A 25,872-nucleotide genomic window follows, 5' to 3' on the forward strand; every position below is an offset into this window, starting at 1 on the left:
GCTATTCACCTTCAAGACACTTGCCATTTTCTCCTCTAATGGTGCCAATGGCTAACAATGACAGTCTTACTCAGCACTAGACCCTCTTAGGAATGAAAACCCATTACTGCTTAATATTCGAGTGATTTTTAAAAAAAGATTTCTTTTGTATGTAGAAGTGCTTGCCTACATGTACATAATACATGTACATACATGTACCACAAACACACTGCTCTCAGGGGCCAGAGAAGACATCAGGTAATCTGAAACTAAAGTTACAGACAGTTCTGAGCTGCCATGTGGATGCTAGGAACTGAAGCCAGGTCCTCTGCAGCAAGTGCTCTTAACCACCAAGCTATCTTTCCAATTGTGGTTTTTCTTTATTAAATAACTTGCTTTTAAATTCAGATGCCCATTTTGAGTAACAACATGCATGTTACCATCACTATGGTATATATAGAAAGGTGTGTGTTTATTGAGATAGGACTCACATAGCAGAAAGCTCACAACCCTAAAGCACACAATTCAATTTTGTTTCTAGATTATTCACAACTTTGTGCAAGCAACACTATCTAATTTCAGATCATTTTCATCTTCCTCAAATCTCCTGTAATCATTATTAGCCATTGCCCTCTGCTCCCTCTAGAATCCCTAGCAACTACAATTCTATTTCCTGTCTCTATAGATTTACTTATTCTGGTTCTTTATTTCATATATATAAATGGAATCAGACAATATATGGCCTTTTATGTCTGGCTTTTTTCACTTAGCATCCTATTTTCCAAGACTCATGCAGTCAGGTGTGGTGGTACACACCTTTAATCTCAGCACTTGGGAGACAGAGGCAGCAGGATCTCTACGTCTGAGGCCAGCCTGGTCCACAAGTTCCAGGGCAGTCAGGACTACAGAGACCTCATCCCCCACAAAAATAAATAAATAAATACTCATCCATGCTGCATCAGTGAGCCATTCTATATTATGGCTAAATGATTTGCCACTGCATGGATGTACCACCAGCTGATAATCATCTGGGACTACTATGAATAATAATGCTGCAATGAACATCTACGTTTTCTTCCTTCTGAGTATATTCTAAAGAGCAGAACTGCTGGGTCCCCATGTTTACTATTTACCTCTGAGAAATACCAAAGTACTAATGCATTTTTAAGATACAAAACTAGCTGGGCAGTGGTGGCACACACCTTTAATCCCAGCACTAGGGGGGCAGAGGCAGGAGGATCTCTGAGTTTAAGGCCAGCCTGTGCTACAGAGAGAGTTCCAGGAAAGGCACAAAGCTGCAGAGAAAAAGCCTGTCTGGAAAAAAAAAAAAAAAAAAAGGATAAAGAACTATTAAAACTACACTGAATTGCACAACACTGAAAAGTATTTTAGAAAATACCGCCAAATACAAAGCTACTAAAGCTGGGTTGTTGGGTTTAGTCAGAATGGTATTTCTGACATTTTCATCAGGAGTGCAGACAGAGGCCAGGTGGGGAGGATGAAGACAGGACACCACTCGAACACCACAGTGAAAATAACTGGATGGGGCGAAAGGTGAGAAAAGGCAGGGAAGGCATCAAAATGGTGAGGAAAGACTCCTGATAAGCATACACAGTAAGGTCCAAGTCCCCTAACAGGCTTCAGAGGAAGCAGAAGCTTAGCTCTCACACCAGAGCTGCTAGCAATGGCAGGTCTGAAAACAGAGGTAGCAAGTGACAGTTGGCACTGGAAGAGGTGAGAGAGGAGCCTGGGCCAGCATGTCCACCTGGGAGGAACAAGGGAGGACAAGGGAGTAAGGCACCAGGATGTAGAGTGCAGGGGGACACACTTTATGCTTACACACAGCAGGACATGGATGAGGAGACCTGCCTTCTATTAAGGACCCCCCAAAACAGTGCAGGTGCCCTGTACACATGCAACTGCACACCCACCCACAGCAAAACTGTCGCCATTATCCCTCCCCGACAGCTCCAATACTGCCAGGGATTCTCAGCTTGGAATCTACCACCTGCTGCCCATCTAGGTCTGAGCCAAGGATTGAGAAGCTCAGGAACTTACCCAGACGTCCAGCACCGCACCCTCCCTCTTTCCCCCTGCAACTCCAGAACTGAGACTGTTCGGGAACAATCTCCACACTGATTCAAACCAGGCCTGTCAAAGTGTCTGGCATACATCTGCTACAAGAACGAATGACACCTCAAGGCAATGGATCCAGCCTACCTACTTACATACAGGCTTCCCATCCTCCCTCCTACAAGCTTACTAATCCTCCAAACACTCACCAAACCTCCAAAGCAAGGCCCATGAAAAGCCCACACTGAGTATAAAGCAGTGTCTATTTAAAAAAAAAAAAAGGGGGGGGTGTCTGTGCACATCTATAATCCCATCACTCAGGAGGCTTATGTACTATTGTCATGAGTGTGAGGCCAGTCTGTTCTACATACCAAATTCCAGGCCAGTCTAGTCTAAGATACAGATCTTGTCTCAAAAACAAAACAAAAAAGTATACCATGGTATATGGATATTGTTACAGTTTTAAAACAACTCAAGATTACTGTCTACACACCACTAGTCAACAACAGGAACCTAATTTATAAAGTGGGACTAGTCCTCAAGCATCAGCAAGGTTAAGGGGCTTGGGTGCCATGGGGGGAAAGGCTAACAGCACCTGCTTCAGCTATAGGGATCCCCAGCACCCTGAAGGGTTCTGATTGGCCTCTTCTGTCACTTGACCACACCTCCTCCAGAAGAAAAGCAAAACAGAGCAGGCTAACATGGAACAGGAGGAGAATTTTTCAGTCTATTTCACACTAAATTTAACAAGCATAAACAAACAGAAGTTTGCATACCGTAATTTTTTTAATTCTTAAAAGATTAGAAATATGCTGCCAAATGTCAAAACAAAAGTACCAAAAGGAAATGAAAATTGTTATTTTCCTTTTGGTTTTATATCCATTGGCCAAATGTTTCTATTCGGTGTTTACACTGCCACTGTCCAGCTTTGTTTGGAAAAATAATAATCTAGGGTGCATTTCCAGCACTGACAACTGCAAGCTACTCAGCTCTCCATGCTCAGTGGCTTCTTCCCATGCCCAGAAAAAAACAAAAGAACACTCTCTTTTAGAAACTCCAGCAATGAAGCCAACCAAGAACGGCAACGTATCCTCAAAATATGGACGGCTGCACATCCGCCTCTCACTCCAGCTTCCTCTCCACCTTGCACCAAGCTGGGGAGAACAAACAGGGCCCTGAGAACTGGGCTGTCCTGATGAATCTTCATATGCCTCCTAAGAAAACCCAAGTCCAAGGCCTCAACGGTCTGCAGCATAGCCACAGCCCCTCTGTTCACATGCACTTACCTGTCTGAGTGCTAAGCACCATGTGCCCAGAGCTGACTCAAGCAGCTCACAGTACTGAGTCTGAAACTCTGCTGGGGAAGCACTTCGTGGACTAAATGGAGCCACTGAGCTGGATGAGGCTCTGTGCTCTCACTAATGAGCTACATATGGGACCACCAGTCCTCAACTCCAGTCCAGTGTTGACCAAGATCTGCGACTCATAATACAACCAGCCTATGATCCACAAGTGGAGAGGGAAACTCAAGGCTGCAGATATGGCTTAATTGGTACCTAGCACACATGAAGCATAAAACTGGGTACAGTGGAAGTGTTAGGATCAGAAATCCAAGGGTCTGGAGAAATGCCTCAGCAGTAGAAAAACTGGTTTTTCTTCTAGTGGACCCAGATTCAATTCTCTACACCCACATCGGGTGACCCACAACCACATTTAACTCCAGCTCCAAGGAATTCTAATGCCCAATGGCCTCCTCTGGACTCCACAGACACACATACATATACACAAAAAAATAAATCTTGCCAGGTGGTAGTAGGGCATGAGGCAGGGGCAGGCGGATCTCTGAGTTCGAGGCCAGCCTGGTCTACAGAGTGAGATCCAGGTCAGCCAAGACTACACAAAGAAACCCTGCCTCAAAAAAAAAAAACCCAAAGAATGAATAGATAGATAGTGGCATAGTGGTGGCTCACTCCTTTAATCCTAGCACTTGGGAAACAGACAAACAGATCTCTGTGAGTTTGAGCCAGTCAAGTTTATGTAGTGAGTTCCAGGACAGCCAGAGCTATATAGTGAGCCACTGACTCCAAAAAGAACAAAAAGAAAAAATAAATAAATCTTTAAAAATTAAAAATATACACACACACACAGTCCTTCAATATGTGATCATATATCAGCTCAATTTCAGAAATATGCAAATTAAAACGATCTTGGGCTACTGTTTACACTGTTGTAAAAAGGAATCTAAACAGGTGACTACACCAAGGCTGGCAAGGCTGTGGGGAAATGAACAGCCACACTGCTGGTGGGCAGGCAATGTGGACACTCCGGAAAAAAACTGAGCAATCTGTCCAATGACTCAGTAGGTAAAGATGCCTGCCACCAGGCTTGATTTCCTCTGAATTAAATTCCTAGAACCCATACAGTTCAAGAAGAGAAGCAACTCCCAAGCTGTCTTCTGATCTCCAGAGATACAATCAGTAAGTGTAAAAATAAGTAAATAAAATAATAACAATAATAATAATAAAAGAAATAAGATGGAGAGTGAGAGAAAAACTCCAGGTATGACCTCTAGCCTTCCTAAGCACATCAGCAAATTCCCATGAATGCACAGGCGTGCACGCACAAGCGCGCATGCACACGCACACAAAACTACACCCACCCTTTGGTTCTATCTCATCTCTGTGAGTTCCAGGCTATCCAGGGCTACAGAGAGAGAGAATGAGAATGCTGAGGTTTATACACAATACGCCATCTTTATTTAATAAAAAAGAGGAAAGAGCTGGACTTAGTGGCACACATCTTTAACCCCAAGACTCAGAAGGCAGAGAGGCATGAAGATCTCTGTGAGACTGAGGCAGCCAGGGCTGCTCAGTGAGATCCTGTCTCCAAAAAAGAGAAAAGAATAAGGAAGAGGGAACCCACACAATCGTGTTACAGTTACATGGACACTATTGGAAGAATACTACACTACCAAATAGTTACCAAGGAAAATGGCAGGCAGAACACAGGTGATCGGGAGTGAAGGGAAATACTTTTAAAAATATATTTTATGGCATTTATTTACTTATTTGGCAGGCACACATGTCACAGTGCATATGTAGAAGTCAGAGGACCACTTACAAGTGCTTTCACCCACTCAGCCATCTTACCAGCCTCCTGACATTTTAATAACCTTTCATTTTAGAACTCAGCATTTCATTAAAAAAAAAAAAATTAAAAGCCCTATCCTTTTTTTGTTTGTTTTCCGGACAGGGTTTCTTTGTGTAGCCCTGGTTGTCCTGGAACTGGCTCTGTAAACCAGGCGGTCATGAACTCAAGAGATCCACCTGCCTCTGCCTCCTCAGTGCTGGGATTAAAGGCGTACACCACTCCGTTTTTTTTTTTTTTTTTTTAATTTAAAAAAGAAATGCCAGAGCTACACTAAAACCTTTAGCTAACAAGTCTAGATGCAGCCCAGACCCCACTGTGATCTCTGTAGCCTGCTGTGAGGAGGGAGCTGGGCACCAACAATGACCAGCTAGAGCAAGGAACCCAGGCCTTCCTAAGCCTGTCCCTCCCTTGGTGAGGCTCCCCTCCAAGCCCTTCCAGCTTCACATTCAGTGGCTTCCTCCAAGTCCACTATTGGTCAAGCCTTCCCTCTGGTGGGCCCACCTGCAGCCCACGTATAAACTCTACCCAGTGTGTATCCTAAGCAGGTCTATATCACAAGGTCACATCAGGCTTGGGCATTCTTGTACCAGGCCTTACCTAGCACCTATCAGGCCTGGGCACAAAACTGGAGGATGCAGACCAAACAGATGCTGCCTCCCTCTCCAAGAGCTCTGCAGACACAATACACAGGGAGCAGACGGACAACCAGCTTATCCTTCCTTTGAGCAGATAGGGAGGGGCTGCTACCCAAGGGCTTATCTGTGGATACAAAGCCATCCCCACCTCAGGCACCCTTTAGCTTTCCCCTAGATCAGCACACAGACCTCAGTGGCCTAAGGCTTACAGGATGGCTGTCATCAAGCTACTGTTCTTAGTCACCATAAGCCACAACAAAAATCCTGTTTCCACATGACCCACCAGAAGGAGAAAACCTCAGACCAAACTATTCCAAACTGTTTCCGAGGGCCTCAGAGGGCAGAGAGTAACCACAGGCTGAGCTTTCCTGCTACGGAGGATATTTACTTCCCCCTTCTGGGCTCTAAACTGAATGTTTTTCTTCTAAATAAACTTTCATAAACATTTTATTATAGCTTTTATATGTCTAACAAAAGAGTTTTTAAATAGGTAATGTGGCTTCCAAATGCACCTTTTGCTGGACACACTGTCCACGGGTGCCTGCTGGCTTCCTGGTGGTCAGTCTTGGGGAAGATCAGCATCTCTACACTGCTGGTTGGCAGGCAATGTGGACACTCTGGAAAAAAACTGGGCAATCTGTCCAATGACTCAGTAGGTAAAGATGCCTGCCACCAGGCTTGATTTCCTCTGAATAAATCTAAACCATACATAAAAAAAGAACTCCAAGTTTGATCCAGGGAGCCTAGCACCACTGCATGTAAATCCAGGATTTTCCCACCACAAAGGCTATTCACAGGAATTGACAAAATTCTGTCTATCCACATGCAGAATGAATGCCAAGGACCCCAGAAGGAAATGACTAGGCACAGCATGTCACAGAGAGGCCTGGTTAGCCCAGAGCCTGCTCTAGCTCCCTGCTTGCACCCCAGGTAGCCTCCGGCAAACACATTTCCTAAGCAGTACGCCTGTTTTCTTCTGGTGACTCCTGTTTAAAAAAAAAAAGACCAAAGGCAACAGAATGAGTAGAAAGGGCCGACCGACCCATCATCAAGCCAATCCACCCTACTGAAGGAAGAAGACATACCCAGAGGTATTTCTGACCCAGTGCTGCTCTTACTTGGGACTGAAAGTCTTTGGATGCACTAGAAAGTATGTGGCAAGTAACCCTTTCCTTCATACCATGGAGACAGAAAAAGTGACACCCAAAGAGCCAGTGTGCCTTTGGAAGCCTCCAAAAAGCATGCAGCAGTGCCAACAGTTTGGTTCTACAACTCTTCCTTAATCTTCCTACCCTACTTCTCTTTCTGCACACCCTACAACTACTAGCAACAGTACCACAGTACCCCAAATTGAGTTTATTCCTACCAAAACTCTTAAAAAGGTGGCTACCAACTCCTCTGTATCTCACAAAACCTCTCTCCCGTCTGCCCCAAGCCTCTCGGGGCTTGCTAACCCCACTACAAGAGAGCAATGGGGCACACATCAGCTCCCCAGGGAAGAAGAAAAGCAATGAAGACCTCCTCACAGACAGTGAGCCAGCAGGACCAAGGGTAAGAGAGTGGGCGGGTGGTGATGATAAACAGACTGACAGAATAAGCCAGAACTCAGTTAACAGTAGTCACAGCTGACCGCTGTCATAGCTGACAGGCCTTCAGGTCAGGTTCTACTTCAGCCTTCCTTACAGTATGTACTTCCAAATTTCTCTAATGATCACTGTTGGAGGTCATAAAATGATACCACAAAATATGGTGCTTTGGCATGCAGAGTACTTTGAATTGAAGAACAGTGGATGACCTCAGAACCAAGAGCAATCTGACTTTCTCCTTCCCTCCTCTCTGCCATCTCTTTCCCAGAGCAAGTTATGGAAACTAGGATCCTCTTTCCCAAGTCAGGTCACAAAAACAGATAGATCCCTTCTTCCCAATCGGCCATACATCAACCAGGAGGCCACAACTGCTCTGACCCACTCCCTATTCACCACTCTGTCAAGGAGCTGGCCACGGACAATCTAATTTACCTTATTCAACAGAGGGTCCTAAGACATGTAAAATCAGAGTCCTGTCCCAAACCTTGGACCAACAAACACCATGACTGAGAGACCAAGGGAAAGCAGAGACGGGTCTCATTGTCTTCACCTAGGTCTTTACTACAAAGTCCATACCCTTTCTATCTGACCCCCAGGTCTGCTAAAACAGACACACCCCAGTCATTCTGAAAGCTCTTTGGCACTTAAAATGATGACTGCAGAAGTCAGCTACATTTTTCTCTTGTGTGTCTGTCTCATTATGGGGATGTCAGTTATGGCCCTATATAGGAAGACTTGGCCCCTACACCCTTAATAATCTTAGGGGACTTTGTACAAAACAACAGTACCTTGAGCTAGGGGTATAGCTCAGTGGGAGAGTGGCCATCTGCCATGCACAAGGCCCTGGGTTCAATCTCTAGTATAGTAATGGAAAGGGTAGGACGAGGTGGGGTTAGAGGGAGAGAAGCGAGGCATAGGGAGACACAGAGGTGAGGGAGAGGGGACTGGAAAAAATATATTGAGTATAGAAGGAATAAAGCCTATTTCAGCACTGCTGACCGTAATTGGTCTTCGGAAACAACTGATCATCATCAGATAGCAGAGAAGGAAAAAAGCAAGATATTTGTTCAAAGGCAAAGGAACTAAATGAAGGCCTGGTGTGGTGGCGCATGCCTTTAATCCCAGTGCTTGGAAGGCAGGCAGATCTGAGTTCAAGGCCACCTGGTCTACACAGTGAGTTCCAGGACAGCCAGGGCTACAAAAAGAGACCCTGTCTCAGAGAGAAAGAGGAATGAATGCATGAATGAATGAATGAATGAATGAATGAATAACAAATAATAGATAGATAGATAGATAGATAGATAGATAATAAAAAAAGAACTAAATGAAAACAATAATATGGGTTTGGGCAGGAAGAGAAAGAATATGGGGGGTACTGGTTTAAAGTATATTTACTTCTCTTTCTTCAAAGTTTAACATCTACATTATAGTCAGGTTACAGTTAATTGTGTTTCTTGCTTTCTCTTATACCAATATAATTTTTTTTAACCAACAAAGTGTTCTCTTTAATAACTTATTTCTCTTTAAAGAAAATAGCTGGGCGGTGGTGGCACACGCCTTTAATCCCAGCACTTGGGAGGCAGAGGCAGGTAGATCTCTCTGAGTTTGAGACCAGCCTGGTCTACAGAGCAGTTCCAGAACAGCCAGAGCTGTTACACAGGGAAACCTTGTCTTGAAAAAGCCAAAAAAAAAGAGAAAAAAAAAAAAGAAGAGGAAAAAAAAGAAAAAGGAAATAAAAGAAAATGAGGGGTTTCTGAGTTTTTTTGTTTTTTGTTTTCCCTCTGCACAAAAGGGATCAGATTGGTTGCAATGATCATGAGTTTCTAAAGGGATTTTTGTTCTTGTTCTGTTTAAAAGGTTGTTTTATTTTGTTTTTTTGAGACTTGATCTTCTGTGGCCTAGACAGGTCTCAAAATTGATATGCAGCTAGGTGTGGTGGAGCATGCCTTTAATCTCCAGCATAGGCAGGGAAGATTTCTGGCCAACCTGGTCTACATAGTGAGTTTCAGGCCAGCTAGAACCTTGTGTCTCCCCTACCCCCACCCCCAAAAAAGTGGGGCTGGAGAGATGGCTCTGCAGTTAAGAGCACTGGGTGCTCTTACAGAGGGAGGGCCCCAGCACCCACATGGCAGCTCACAACTGTCCTTAGCTCCAGTTCCTGCAGATCCAACATCCTCTTCTGGCCTCCTTGGTAACCAGACACACATGCAGTATACAGACGAACACACAGACAAAACATCCATACATATGAAGTAAAAGTAGATAAATCTTTTCATTTAAAAAAAAAAAAAAAAAGATGCAGACTAGCCTCAAAAATTAGTAACGAAAATGACCTTTAACTGCTCCTCCTGCCTCATCCTGCGGAGGTTACAGATGCGAAGGTTCCAGATGGTGTGCCGCCGTGTTTTAAATGTCCCTTATGTACCTACCAGCTATTCTCTACTAAGCACAAATGTACTTAGGCTCCAAGTACAACTCATGGGTCCTGAATGAGCAGGAAGGTCTTGGCACAAAAACATGCTACCACTGAGCAAGGATCCAAGGACCTCAGAAATGACATGTACCCAACCACTGAGAAGGAGCTGGGCCTCCTATGCTGTCAAGCAGACAACTCTTAGAGCTGCCCCACTGAGCCACAGGCTGGAAATTCCAATCCTCTTTTCCCAGCTTCTCGGCTCAGACCACTGTGCGCCAGCCCCATCACTGTCCCCAAGGCCACTCTTAATTTGTTTACCCCTCTCCCTGAGAAGCAGCAAGAGGCCTTGCTGGCACCAGGAGCAGCCTCAGTTTGGCTGGCTTGGGTCTCTGGAAACAATGCTGCTCAGACCCCCCCTGGGGACCACTGAAACACGACATGGCAGCTAGGAAGTGGCTCCCGCCTAATCCTAACACTCAGGAATCTGAGGCAGGAGAACTGCGACAAGTTCAAGTCCAACCTGATCAGCACAATTCAAGCCAGCTACACAATGAATTCCTGTCTCAAAACACATACAACAAGGGATGGTGGCACAAATCTATAATCCCAGCACTTGGAAGGCAGAAGCAAGAGAATTAGAAGTTCAAGGCCAGTCTCAGCTACAAGTTCAAAGTTATCCTGGACTACAAAATAGCTACCTTGAAAAGCCACAAAGTAAAATATATACTTTTTTGTTTTTTTGAAGTTGAGGATGAGCATTAGCACTTACAAAACACAATCTCCCCAGCCCAGCTTCTCTGACTAAATCCAACAAAAGCACTAACCACAAGGTAAAGGAATACTAAGAACAGAAGAAACAAGCAAAGGAAGAAACAGGCTAACCAAAACGGAGGGGAAAGACAGACTTCCAAAAAGCAAGGTTAGAAATCGAAGTGAAGGCCACAGGACAAACGGCTGACTCCAAACTGAGCTTCCTAGAAGCCTCAAGTCAAGTGGATTCACACTATGGACAAGTGAAAACCCAGTTAGATTCATGGGTGACTTCCCTTATCCTGGGACCTGAGATAAATGATCCTTTGAACTCTCCAAAAATAGACACATGGTCTGGTGTGCTCCCCAACTTTATGAATGGAGCTGGGTCCCCAGAGACAGTGCTCAGAAGCAGCCCTTGAGAAGGGTGCCTACCATCAGCACATTGCTGCCCAATACCTCCTGTGAGAAACAAGTGCCCAGCATGCAGACCATCCCATCACACCCACGCAGCCCACACTGAGTCAACAAGGACAGATCTGACCTATCTCTAGGACCCAGTATACAGACCAGAAAAACACAAGCCTAAAACCTTGTGGGATATATAAATAACAGCACTGCCTTGGTACCCAGGAATGCAAATCTTTCTTTCACGGGATCTCATAGAAACTCAAGAGCAGAGCAAAGTCTCAGACTGCATAGCATGTTCTCCACCCCAGTGCTGAGAAGGTCCTTTCCGCATCCTAACCCCACAGCTACGGCAGAGGAGCAGCATCTTCAGTAGTCCTCATCTACAGAGGACAGCCCAAGGAAGCCTGAGCCCCATGCACCGTCATGCAGGTTTATGCACACTGCACTTCAGACATAAGTTCCTCCAAAATGTGTTTGTTGAAACAAACAGCAACAAACCACTCCCCACCCTTTCATATGTGACACCTTCTTCTTGATCTGTGTATCCTATCAACACATTTCAAATGAAGAAACATGTAGTTAAGTTAAAATAGCAACTATTTACAATAACCAAAATTAAAACCTCAAGTGACTATCAACAGGAAGGTAAACAAGTTGTCAGATCTACCCATACAGAAATTAATAATAATAAGGAATAAAGTGCTGATCCATGCTACAACATGAAGAAAACTGGAAAGAGGCCAACCAAAAGGCCACATGATGTAAGATGCTAGGCACAGGGAATGTCTGAATCAGGCAAACCAGAGTTAGAAAAAAGCTCAGTGATTAGGCAGGATGGTGCAAACCTCTATCCCCAAACATGGTTACAATGGTAAATTTTACAAATACTTTGCAGTTAACAAAATTAAAACAGCAATACTCTTACTAATGTTTTGCCTTAATAGAAGTGATAATAAAATTCAACCCAAATCAATTATTTTTGTATAGAGATAATCATTATTTCACAACTGGAAAAGGTCAGCTTTGAACATGAAGCATATAAAAATCTACATTAGAGCCAGGTGTAGTGGCACATGCCTTTCATCACAACAAAGATCCCTGAGTTTGAGGTCAACCAACTCTGGTCTAAGTTTTGTAAGCACCAGCAATGCCAGGGCTACACAATGAAACCCTGTCTCAAAAAACAAAAAAGCCAGCGTTAGCTAGGCATGGTGGCATATAACTTTTTTAAATTTTTGTTTTATTTCTTTATGATTATTGAGATAGGATCTCTCTACAGAGCCCTGGCTGTCCTAGGCTCTGTAGATCTAGGACTCACTATGTACACCAAGTTAGCCCGAAACTCTCAGAAATCTGTCTACCTCTGCTTCCTGAGTGCTAGGGTTAAAGGCGTTTGCCAAACCAGAGGCAGAGGCACACCAGTGAATTTCCGTGAGTTCCAGGCCAGCCAGAGGAGCTACCACAATAAGATCCTGTCTCAAAATTAAATTTAAAAAAAAGAAAGAAAGAAAAAGTGGCTAGAGTGATGTCTTAGTGACTAAGAACACTAGCTTTTCTTCCAGGGGACCCTGGTTCAGTCAGCTCACAACCGTCTGGGACTCGAGTCCAAGATCTGACACCTCTTCTGGCTTCCAGGGGCACTGCACACGTGTTATGCACAGACATATATGCAAGCAGAATACCCATACACACAAAATAATAAAATAATAGTAATAATAAATAAATAAATAGAACTGGCCATGAGCATATGCCTTTAATCTCAGGACTATAGACACCAAGAAACGTGAATTTCTATGAAATTGAGGCCAATCTGATGTACATATTGAGTTCTAAAAGCCAGAACTACATAGAGAAAAAAAATAGAACAAAATAAATTAATAAATAAGCAAGAATCTGAAGCCTGGCATTGGTGGCACAAGCCTTTAATCCTAGCACTCGGGAGGCAGAGGCAGGCAGATCTCAGTGAGTTCGAGGCCAGCCTGGTCTACAAAGTGAGTTCCAGGACAGCCAAGACTATTTCACAGAGAAACCCTGTCTTGGGGGGGGGGGGGGGGGGGGGGATTTAAAAATAAAATGTTGAAGCTGATTGATGAGTTTCACTAAATTATGCTGTTTTCATTTGTTGAATCCTCCATAATGAAACCAAATTTATAACCAAGTTTCTGGATTATACTCTAAATAGATAAAAAAGCATCAAGTGCCCTTAGCTATCAAATGCCAAGGGCTCTTGCCAAATGTTCCCACCCTGAACCAAGAGTTCAGAATTACTTAACGCATGTCCCTCTACAGAAGACCCTTCAAAAGAAAATCAGAGTCCCAATTCAGATTGCCAAACAGGAGTACAAGAAAGTGGCTTGCTTAAATCCTCTAGAGGCCTGTTGAAATTTCAGTTATCAGCTAGGTCCAGGCAATGTCTGGACACAAGGGGATCTTTGCCGGAAATGCCTTTAACAAGAGCTCCAGAACCAACCCTTCAAAAACAATGTAAACAGATGGGACCTCCAGCCTCAGGGCTGTAGGAAGCAGACCCCACCCCCACATGCAGTAGCACCCTGATACTGTCATTGTCCCTTCTCTTGGTTATCTTCCTTCCTCTTTTAGAACTGGTCTTACATGGAGGGCAGTCTACTAGATTCCTGTCGCATTCCCAGGATCTAGGAGGGTGCTTGGCATCAAGATGCCTGACCACAGGCTTGTTGTGTAATTCTGACTTCTGATGGAAATGGTTCCAAAAGTACCTTATAAGGACTCGCTTTTCATGAACTCTAAGATGATACCCGGAGGAAGGCACCAGAATATACTACAGACTACGACTGGATGCCAAAAAAGGAGGGGATGGGAAACAAAGAGTCACAGCACAAACAATACCCCCTAAAATAGCATCAGAGATAGTACAGAACACAGGGCCTTGGGTCAGGAGGATGTGGAGCAGTGGGTGCCAGGTAGAAACACAAGGAGAGACTTTGGGACAAGAGTCTAGGGACAGGAAATGAGGTAATGTGTGGGAGGTGAAGAGAAGAGCTGAAACAAGGAGGTGGTGGCAGCTGGACCACCCCGACCAGAACACTGTCCTAACTGGACCTGGTAAGTCCTTGTGTTCCCAGAGTGGGAGAACAAGCAAGAAAGAAAAGGAGTGGGCACCAGGGGAGAGCTGGGGCCTGTAGAGAACTGGCTCTCACAAGCCCCATCTAGAGATGGCGCCCACACTGGCTCTGACCCACTGTTGCCAAGCAACAGTGCAGCCTCCAACTGCTAAGTGTTCTGATTTGTCCATGAGGCTGCAAGTGTGGAAAGCTGCACAGGATCTGATTTTGTTGTTGGCAAGTATAGTGGACAATGAATGGCCTCCCAAAGGCCTGATCCCAAAGACATCCACAGCCTAGTCCAAGAACACATGCCAGATTACAGGGCAAAGAGGCAGCATTCTCCCCTAGATAGGGAAAGACACTGAGTCACCCAGTGGGTCAAATAGAAACACAAGGGTCCTTTAGAGTGGAGGTGGGAGGCAGGTGAGGCCATGTCACACTGATGCTGTGAGATGGTCAGAACAATCACAGCTGGCTGAGATCAGGCCATGAGCAGAGAAATATGGAAGGTCTAAAAAGCCAATAAAGGGAAGGAAGTGGGTTCTCCTCCTTGGCTGCCCAGTTCACATCAGGGCCATCAACACTATGGCCTAAACCCCCAAGACAGCCAACAAACTCAGGTTGCACCCCCCAAAAAAAACACCATACATCGAGTCAAGCCAGATCGTCCTGTGGTTCAATCCTCCCCAACAGCTTTCCTTTTGTCCACACCAAGAACTGCAAGCCAGGATCATCTCATCTCCCTGATACCCCGTACTCAGTCAGGGATAGTATCTCTCTGACACTTGTCTCAAGCTGACCAGAAAGTTCCTTATCTTCACCACATGGCCATAAAATTCTCCAGCAGGCATTCTAGTCCCAAAGGACCATTCATGTCGTGTCAGCACCAGCCTATGATAAAACTACCATTTTGGCCGTGAGAAACTGGCCTGGAAAACAGGGTGGGACAGGAACTCTTTCCGCCCCACCCTTCTCACTGCCACTGAACAGAGTGCCACTGTCAGGTCCTTAGGCCCTGTTGCCACTTGGCTCCCCAGCACCTGTAAAAAGACGGCACTCTGGCTGATCTTAACAACACAGCAACCCATGTCAAGTAAGGTCCGCTGCTTTCAGCAGAGAGCTGTTCGGGAAGGAATGGGGTGGAGGGCCTCCAGCACTGCCCACTCACCACACCCCAAGACTCAAAACCATACCAGTCCAATCTCATCCAGTTTTTGCCAGGCCTGCCTAGGCCTTCCTCTTCCCTTCTCCCCAGGTGGACACCAGGTCACCAGCCCTCTGCACAGCACCACAGGCTCTGCTCCTCTCCTCTCCCCGCGTAACTCCAGACTTTCAAGATTCAACTTCCAGCTGGCTCCCTCTGAGGCCTGCTCTGACCCTCGGACCCCACCACTGACCCCCACCACTCTGACTCCTCCACCTGCTGATATACCCAGAGTCAACAGTACTTCTCCCTGTCAGGAGCCAACAGCTTAGATCCAAAGATATGGAGGCAGGGACTTCAATGTGAGTCCCTCGGTCGTGTATCCCAGACCAGGAAACATAGCACCTGGGTGTGATAAGCATCAAATAGGGGCATAAACTGAACTATCTTTTTGTCCAAAACATCATAAGTGATACGACATTCATTAAATACATTAAGTAAAAACTTATTTTTGACTAGTAACTTTAAATGTCAAAGTTATGAACTCTTTAGCACAACTGTCTTGAACAAACTTACTTTTAAAAATAGATGATTTGGAAGCTGGAGAGATGGCTCAGAGGTTAAGAGCACTGGCCACTCTTCCAGAGGACCTGGGTTCAATTCCCAGCACCCACACAGCAGCTCACAACTGTCTGTAACTCCAGTTCTAAGGGTACCTAACACCCTCATACAGACACACATGCAGGCAAAAACACCAATGCACATAAATTTTAAAAATATATGTGATTTTGCTGAGAATGATAGCACACACCTCTAAACCCTGCACTTTCAAGACTGAAGCAAGAGGATCACAGGCTCACAAGTTTTAGGCCAATCTAAGCTATATATAGTAAGACTTTATCGCAAAAAAAGCAGGGGTGGGGGTGGGGTGGATTAAAAGAATTGCAGTTTATGTTTTGCAAATACTGGGCCTGGAGAGGTGGCTCAGTGATTAAGAGAACTGGTTGCTCTTCCAGGAGACCCAGGTTCAATGCCACCACTCACATGACAGCTAACAACTTCAAGCTACAGCTCTAGGGATCTGACGACCTCTTCTGGCCTCCAGTAACACCAGGCAGGCACAAGGTACATAAATATGGAAGCAGGCAAAACACCCATCATATAAAATAACAAATTTTGCAAATATTGCCTGCTGAAATGGTTAAAAAAAAAATCTGGAGTATGAGAAAGAACCCTTGATGGGGAGATAAGAACCTGCTCTACCTGCTCCTTGCCTGGGGCTGGGTGGTAAGGATTACACAACAGATCACACCCTCTCCCTCCTTTGGCACTTACTTTCTTTACCCTTTGCTAAACTACCCACTTCTCCAAGGTAGAGACCATCTTCCTTTCTCCATCTGCCCCACCGCCTCTCTGTAGCCCATTCCCAGGGACTAAGAGAGCTCATCAGGGCTCACTACTCACACCTCCTTTAACACACAGGCTTCTTCTTCTCTCTAGCTCCCACTTCCTGGAATCTCCCAAGTCCTGATACTCCCAGAGGATGCCCTGAACACAGACAGAGCTCAGCTCTCTATCCACACAATTAGAACTGTCCGAGCACTTCTAAAAATCAATGGTCCCTCCATGATTGGTCTGCGAAGAAGCCCCATCAGATACATTTTTTAGAGAGAGAGAGAAAAGCTTCCCAGACTTCATGACTTGTAGGTGTACCAGGAATAAGATATCTCCTGGGACATCAAATCCAAACTCTTTAGCCACAAAGCGCCCTCCTTCCACAGCAACACAGATGTAACAGAGCACACAACCAAGATGCATACACAGGGCACCACACTCAACCTCACCTCAGGAATCCAACCCTGCTGCCCCCATGGGAAATGCCTTCCTATTTGCTTCATAACGTTCCTTGTCCTTCAAGGTCCAGCTCAACCCTACCTTCTCTCTGACACTTCTGGATTTTTTTTTTATTCTATATTCTTTTTTTTTTTTTTAATTAATTTATTTGGGGGCTGGAGAAATGGCTCAGAGATTTAAAAAGCACTGGCTGCTCTTCCAGCAGTCCTGAGTTCAATTCCCAGCAACCACATGGTGTTCACAACCATCTATAATGAGATCTGGTGTCCTCTTCTGCTCTGCAGGTGTATATGCAGGTAGGATACTGTATATATAAATAAAAATCTTTAAAAAAATAACAATTTATTTTTATTTTATGTTAATTGATGTGTTTGCCTGCATGTATGAAAATATATGTGAGGATGTTGGATCCCCTGGAAGAGGAGTTACAAACAGTTGTGAGCTGCCATGTGGATGCTGGGAATTGAACCCAGGTCCTCTTGAAGAGAAGTCAGTGCTCTTAACCACTGAGCCATCTCTCCAGCCCCTTATTTGATAGTCTTAGCCTCCTGACAAAAATAAAAACCACAGTTCACACACTGCTGGCTTCTAACTTTCTCACATATGTTAACTTTGTCCTCCTGGTCAGACGAAGTGTGTCAGCAAAAAACATATCATTTACACTCATCAATCTGACCCCAGACCTCAAATATCCTGCCTACTGTCACAAACTTTCAAATATTCATACCTCTGCACCGCCTGGTTGTTACTCAGAGGTAGTACAGTTTTTTTTGTTTTTTGTTTTTCCTGAGTGGTGTGAGCTATTGTCATAGAAATGACTTCATAAAATGTCAAAATCAGACTAGTGTCAGACTGAATTCAAGCACATTGCCAAGTTCCCTCTCCCAGACTGAGAGCACTTAATCCGTGAAAAGCCACTCTTAGGACTGCTATGAGGGGACAGCCAGGCCACAGAAACACACAGCACACCTCAGGATGAGGAAGAGCAAACAATATGGCTCTCAGTTCGACTCAAGCGGCCGTAAGAGAGTCGCTGGAGGGGTGGCTCAGTGGGTAGGGACACAAGCGCTACCCTAATCCCAGGAGCCATGTAAAAAGCTGAGCACAGCAGCACATGCCTGGAACCCCAGCACGGGTGGGAGAAGACAGGCAGACCCCAAGAATTCCCTGACCAGCCAGCCCAGCCAAAATGATAAGCTGTGAGTTCAGTTCAAAGATTCTTTCTCAAGACAAGGTGTAGAGCAAGAGACACTAGAAAAGTCCTGCTCTGGCCTCTACATGCACTCCCAGGAGTATATCACATGCATGTACCACACCACACCACCACACATACCACAATCACCCCCCCCACACACACACACACCATAGACAACACACATTCCACACACACAACAAAATATCACTCACTGAGAGGCCTGGTTCAGGTTGCCAAACCCTTCTGAGTCATAGTTTTTTTTTTGTTTTTGTTTTTGTTTTTTTTTTTTTCAAAATGCAAGAGAAATGGTGATAGGAGGAAAAATGATTTTTTTCCCCTCAAAACTCTAAACACCAAGGATATTAAGTCAATCTGAATTGAGAAGTGACTTTCTTTCATTAACACCGGGACTGATGGCTAATGACCCTGAGGGCTTCTGCCCACAAAGACCAACCACAACCTCTCCAAGGTGCATTCCTAAAAGGCCTAAACAGCACCATGCCAGCCATGTAGGGACGGTGAACCTGCTTTTCCAACAGGATCTGGGGACTTTGCCACCATCTCACATAACTGTCGTTTTAAAGAAAATGATCCAAGTAACTCACATAAGAAAAATGCCTGTGACCATAGTCCAAATCATAATCAGAAAAAACAAAGAACAGTGCTCAGTGAACCCAAATTCCTTTCCAAATACCACACCGCCATCTTCAGAGCAATATTTAGAAACATTCTGAGTTTCCTCTGCACCGCCAGCTGGTGCTAGACACCTCACACGCCTTTTCTCTGAGTCCTCAGGCCAGGATTCCAAAGACTAGTCTCCAAACTGCCAGCATCAGTAACATATAGAAACTGGTTAAAAAAATGTACATTCTCTGAGCTAACGAGATGACTCAGGAGGTAAAGACACTTGCCACTGAGCCTGACAACCTGAGGGGTAGCCCTGGAACCCACATGGTAGAAGAGAACTGACTCCCAAGTTGTCCTCTGAGACACACACACACACACACACACACACACACACACACACACTATGGTATGTGCACACAGACAGATGATAGATGACAGACAGACAAGACAAGACAGAGGCTGCAGAGATGCCTTAGCAGTTAAGGGCACCACTTGATGCTCACCCAAAGGATGTAAGTTTGGATCCCAGTACCCATGTCTGGTAGCTCACAACCACCTGTAACTCCAGACTCATTTCAAAGTCATCCTTAACTACACAGCAAATTCAAGCCACCCTAGGCTACACAGGACCCTATCAAAAGAAAACACACACACACACACACACACAAAGTGTTGTCAAGCTTTATCTACTGAATTGGAAACTCTGGGGTGGAGTCTGGCAACCAGCTGAAACCAACCCTCTAGGGAATCCTGATGCACAGCACATGAGAGAGCTGATGAGCATCTTTTCCATGAAGTATTTATTCCTTGTTGGTCTCACTTTAGGGGTAGAGCAAATCAAAGCTCAATAACGGACAGGCCCCACCCCAACCAGTCAGAAGGCCCGATAGACCCCAAGGCCAACTTCAAAGCAGTCTGCCACCAGGCTGTGGCAGCCAAACTATGCCATCAGGTTCTCTCAGCCACTATGAGAGCAATGTGACAATGACATTACCAAAGAAGGGTGAGAGCAGAGAAGGATGCAGCCTGCATTCAGAAGTGATTAATTATAAATGCTTTTAAATTCACATCATGCATTAGCCCTAGATGGCCAGCCATCCCTCAGGAAGAGCTTGTTTCTCCCAATTCCATTTGTCAGCTGAGTTACATGACCGAAAGCTAGAGTCCCTAAGGACCAGCTCCTTGCACTGCTTTGAACAGAGAGAGAGAGCTTGAGTTACCTGTTCTCTCTTTAGAACACCCTTAAATGCACACTGCCGACTAAGAGCCACAAGAAGAGGAATCAGGAAAAGGCCTTTCCAAACCCAGGAACAAAGCCCAATCTAATACCCAACAGTGCTGGAAGAGTCACCAGAAGAATCCAATGCACTCTAGGGAAGTAGAGACCTGGCTCAAAAAAAGCATGCTTTTTTTATTTAAATCAAACTTAATAATACATCTATCATATAAAGAAGCCCATCAAATACTGACATTTAAATCACAGTACTTCCACAGATTCTAAGGTTTGGAGAAAGCCAGGAACTTTAACTCATTCACAATTCTCAGCCTTTCAAGGAATCAGGAAGGTAACCTCCTCTACATGATGTTTTACTAGAGTAGCTAGAGTAAATGGAACCCAGAACTGAGACTCACAAACCAGTGTGAATACCAACTACCTGAGTCCTGCAGCTTAACCTAGTAGATCTCAGGGTTTCCACTGACACAGAGGTGTTAATCCCAGTCCTAGGCTCTGATGAAAGTGGCTATTCAAGACTTTAGGACCCGAGCTTCCTCAATCATCAGACTGAAAACAGGTATGGTCAAACATACCTTTAGATAAAGTGGCTGGATACACACTTGACTGCAGACATTTGTTTCTCTATACTTGCTTTTCTAAGTTTCTATTTTTAGGCACTATAAACAAACTAAGACAGAAAATTCTAGGCCAGGCATGGTGGCACATACCTTTAATCTCCGTACTTGGGAGGCAGAGCCACATAGATCTGTGAGTTAAGGGCCAGCACGAGGGCTACATAGAAACTAAGTCCCTGCTCCCAAAAAAAAAGAAAAAAGAAAAGAAAATTTTGGGGTTGAGGATATGGCTAAATTAAGAGCATGTGTTGCTCTTTCGGAGGATCCAAGACCAGATCCTAGTGTCCATGTCCAGAAGCTCATGGCTGCCCTACTCCAGCTCCAGAGGATCCCACACGCCCTCTAGCCTCTGAGAGCACTGCACCCACACGCACATAGAAACACACACAAGTAATAACATAATAAATAATAAAATAAATCTCTCTTTTTAAACTAAGAAAGCTGGTCATGGTGGCAAATGTCTTTAATCCCAGCACCAAGCCAACCCGGACTACATATTGCATTCCAGGCCTGCCAAAGCTACATATCCACTGAATGACTTATCAGCAAGTTTATCAGTTTTCAAAAACTCAATCAGCTGGAGGGTTGGGAATATAACTCAGTGGCAGAGTACTTTGTCTAGCATGTGTAAGGCCTTAAGTTCAATTCCCAACACTGCAGGGAAAAACAAAAGAGAAATCAGCTGGAGAGTCATTTCCTGATACAGCTGGGCCAACAGCGGCGGTTTACGCACAGCAAGGCTAAACAGTGGAGCCTGCGGTTCAGGATCATAAAAACTTTGTCCTGGCCGAAGGGCTACTTATGAAAGACCTTTACTGAATGAACACTATTCTATGCCACAGACTGAACTGGGCCTTGGAAAAGTAAAGAAAGACAGGGTAACTACTAGCCTCAAAGATATCACAGTCTCAAAATGCCCAGAGTACTCTCACAGACTGTGTGTGGTGGGGAGGCTGGGAGAGTAGGGGGGGAAGAAGGGCCCAGACATTGGTAGCTGGCCAAGGCTTGACAGAGAAGTTTGCTTAAACCCAAATACACTTAAGTTCAAAGACCAGCAGACCAAGGACCAAGCATGGTAGCCCATCACTGGCGAAGGGTGAAGCAGGAGAATTAAATTCCAGGCCAACCTGGATTACACAGTGAGACCCTTTGGGGGGGGATCCTCCAAATTCGGCACTCAGGGTCAGCTGGGGCTCATGCAAGTCGATCACACTCTATCAACAAGACAGGAAGCTCTACCACTACCAGTGTGCAGTTGAATGAAATTCATTCTTTTCATGCTTTAGTCCACAAGGAACTGAAAGTTACCACAAAGTTCCTTTAATTTCTAGAAAAACAAGCCATTCAAATAAATCAGAGTCTCCAAAACTTTCCAACTACTTTCACAGGACTCTTATCAGAATCTCCACTCTTGGGAAATCCACTCATGATGAAAGATTACGTAAGAGGCGGCCATATTTCAACAGAGGGTTTCTACAAAGGATGGGCCATTTTTTAAGACTATACCATGCCAGGTATAGTCATTTCAAACTTTCAAATATATGGGCTGAAAAGAATGCTCAACGGTTAAGAGCACATACAGTTTTTTTTTTTTTTTTTTTTTCAAAGAACCAGAGATACAGCTCACAACCAAATGTAACTCCAGCTCCAGGGGATCCGACAGCCTCTTCTGCACTCAGGGGGCACCTACACTCGACAGGTGCACACACACACACACACACACACACACACAAATTTTTTGTTTAAGTTTCACATTTCTTTGTAACTCAGACGTTTGGCACCACATACCCTTCAGAGAAGAGAGATCTCAAGAGCCCCCCACCCAATCCTTCTACCTCAGGGGTTCGGAAATCCAAATACCCCACAAAATGACTCAAAGTTGCTCCTGATCCAGCAGCCAATGTGGTATAGTACTTTGCAACTCATGTTTACAAAACAAGAGTGCAGTCAGACAGTTACAGATAATTAGCCTAATTTTAAAGCTAGGGAAACAAAACTTTAAAGACGTAAAAGCAGTCTGGGTGTGGTGTTTAATCCCTCCACCCAGGAGACAGAGGCAGGTGGGTCTCTGTGCGTTCAAGGCCAGACTGGACTATCTAGGGAGACCCCGTCACAAAATATAACAAAAGCAAACATACAAATAAAAGATGAGACCTACAGGTGCTTCCCCAACAATCATTAGTCACAAACACCCTTTAGAAGCAAACTGCGTTCCCTCCCATGCTCATTTAAATACAGATGAGAGCTTCATTACCAAGGAAATAAAAATGGAAAGCTTAATTGCCAACGCAAAGCCTATCACTGCCTTGTGGATCCAGAATCTACTGCTGTCACTATCCAGAGTTACTAGACCACAAAGTTCCTGCTAAGTCTTCATTATATTACATAATAACGGGGACATCGATCATAGACATTCACCTTACTTAATCATTTCACAGGGTATTTTCTCGAGTGTGCAAAAGAATTCACACGTCTTCCTCACCTTTCCCTGCCTATTGTGTGAATGTTAAAAATAACAGGCAAGCAATTGGGAGGAATTCTCAGCGTATCTTTAAAGAAATTCTTAAGTGCTGTGGAGCGTCCTGGAGATGGGACTTCCATCTGTGACACTGACACCCTATCCCTGGATGACCTTGGGCAAACTAACGCACCTTTGGGCCTCAGTTCCCCTTGTCAAAAATCATAGGAATGGTTAAACCCTATCCTTTCGGAAACAGACTTCAAATGCGCCCCAAGGCAGTACTAAAGTGAAGAGGCCGCCGGGAGAGACTGAGGGCCGAGACGGAGGAACGGACTTACACCTTCCGTGCTGGGGTTTCTAGGGAGCTCCGGCAGCCGGCCCCCCTGCAAAGCCACCGGGCCAACTTCAGGTTGCAAACAAAAACCTGTTGGCCGGGACTCCTCTAGGAATGGCCTGCCTCTCCCAACGCGCTCGGCTCGCGCTCCGAGGGAGCCGGCACACAGGAGAACGAGGGTCTCCCGGAAGAGGCCGGCCCCACGCGCGGTTCGCCCACCCGGACTCGCCCAACAGGGCCGCCGGGTCTCTGCCATCCCACGCGGAACAAAAGGCAGCTGGAGCCTGGCTCCGCCGCCCCCGTCCCCGCTGTGCTGTGGAGTGGGGGCCGGGGAGGGGAACCCAGTCCCCGGGGGCGAGAAGGACGTGGATAAGGGGAGCCCTCCCTCGACCCCCTGAAGGAGGCCGGTCCCGGGCGAGGGGAGAGCCGGGGGACGATCACACTCTGGGGAGGGGCGGGGTTGCCCCAAACTGAAGGCTCCGGAGCTGAGGTGTGAGGCAAGGACAGGCGGCCAAGCCGGGAGAGAGGCTGACGTCCTCCCAGCCCAGAGCGGGCTCAGGTGGGGCGGAGCCTGGTGGAGCAGTCCAGTCGGGTGGGGTCCGGCTGGCCGCACGGTGCACGCCCCGGCCGGCGACCGGGAAGCCGGTGCTCTAGGGGCGTCCACGCACTGGAGAGAAGGAAGGTCCGCGCCCCGCCCCACCCCGGCTCCCGAGCTACCCCCTCCCCCAGCCCCGCGAGTCTCGGCTCACCTCCGTTCCCGGCCCGCGCGAGTGCAAGGCTGCAGCCGCCGGCAACGCTGGAGAGGCGGGAGCCACCCGAGCCCGTGCAGCGTTTGACACCCACACGCCAGCCAACATGGCGGCCGAGAGGGGGCGCGCCGGCGGCGAGCGCGCGCGCGCAGGCCCCTCCCCTCCGAGCTCCGAGGCTCCGCCCCGTACTCATTGGCTCCGCCCTTGCGAAGCCCTAGGCCCCGCCTCCGATCCTGTCCGCCCCGCCCACATGTGCCCCTAAGGCCTCCTCTAAATAGCTCCTGCTATCACACAAACCCAAGCAAATTTATGCAGCCCTAAATCAGAACCCTGCACATCCCCCGCCCCACCTCAGCAATTCCCCAGGGCATACATACTATCCTAACCCTCAATCCACACTCCTTCCTTGAGTCCGCCAGCACTGAACCCCGCCTAGCATGCTCAGAACCACGACTTTAGTGGTACTTAGTCTTTCCACTAACATGTGGAAAATATTGTTGTGAAGCAAGGACCGGAAGAAGGCCAGGCGCCTGACAGGGTTGATTTATTTAGCTACAAATGTGTTCATGAGGATTCACTTGCGCATACTTCGGATTTGTGTGCTTTTCCGTGTGTACGTTGTATTTCAATTAAAATGTTGAGTCCAGAACCTTCAGTAGGCAGCCCAGGTGACTGAACACTCTGAACAAGTAGAATCTATGCCCCCCCTGGGTCGCCCACAGCTCACCAGGACCCCGAGACGTGGCAACCCCAAGTGCAGGCCTGCAGGCTCACTCTTAAGCACCCAACAAAGCAACGTGAAGCACTTCTTGGTAAGGAAAGCTATGAGCTTCACAGAGAGACAGACCGACAGGCGGGAGATGAGAGGAGAGCCTACCACAAGGAGGCAAGCAGGGCCCCGCCTTCCCTGAGGGAGGTTCTCAGAAGGCCAGAACTAGAAGCCAGACCTCAAAGCAGATAAGCAGATAGCACTCACAACAGGGCCTAGGATGAATCAGAGCTGAAGAGGAAGGCAGAGGGCACTACTTTTTTGTTTTATTTTGTTTTTCGAGACAGGGTTTCTCTGTGTAGCCCCGACTGTCCTGGAACTCACTCTCTAGACAGGATTGGCCTCAAATTCAGGGGTCATTCCAACTCTACCTCCCCAGTGCTGGATTAAAGGCTTGTGGACCACCGCCCAATCAGTCAGTGCCAGTCTGTGCCCAGAAACTTTATTCTGCTTTTTCTCACTGAAGGATAGTTCGCAGGTCATTGTACCCTCTGAGCCATGAATTCATTTTCCTTAAAAAAAAATAAAAATAAAAAAAAAAATCTCATGGGCCTCAAAAGCAGGGAATCACTGGGTAGTGGTGCCACACACCTTCAATCCCAGTACTTGGGAGGGAGGCAGAGGCAGAATGATCCCTAAAGTTAAGGTCAGTCTAGTCTACAGAGTGAATTCCAGAACAGCTGGAGTTACACAGAGACCCTGTCTCAAAAAAAAAAAAAAAAAAAAAAAAAAGCGAAGAATCTAGAGTCCTTTTCTTCATTTCCCAAAATATAATAAAGCTGGGGACCACCCCAACACATTT

General features: G+C 46.0%; 1 protein-coding gene across 7 annotated transcripts in view; it reads right to left on the reverse strand.

Annotated features, from left to right (window-relative positions):
• The window catches only part of Epn2 (epsin 2), a 68,835-nt gene extending 44,394 nt beyond the window's left edge, over positions 1-24,441 (reverse strand). For 3 of the 7 annotated variants that reach the window (XM_028857521.2, XM_028857520.2, XM_028857518.2), the window contains exon 1: positions 24,302-24,440. The gene's annotated coding sequence lies outside the window, so the exon portion shown is untranslated. Of the gene's footprint in view, positions 1-23,556; positions 24,224-24,301 lie in introns of those variants that run through there. The other 4 variants (XM_028857519.2, XM_028857516.2, XM_028857522.2 and 1 more) reach the window with 3 other exon arrangements.
• Between the last annotated feature and the right edge of the window lie 1,431 nt (positions 24,442-25,872).

Source organism: Peromyscus leucopus, chromosome 8b (genome assembly GCF_004664715.2).
Source record: "Peromyscus leucopus breed LL Stock chromosome 8b, UCI_PerLeu_2.1, whole genome shotgun sequence".
NCBI classification, from domain to species: Eukaryota; Metazoa; Chordata; class Mammalia; order Rodentia; family Cricetidae; genus Peromyscus; species Peromyscus leucopus.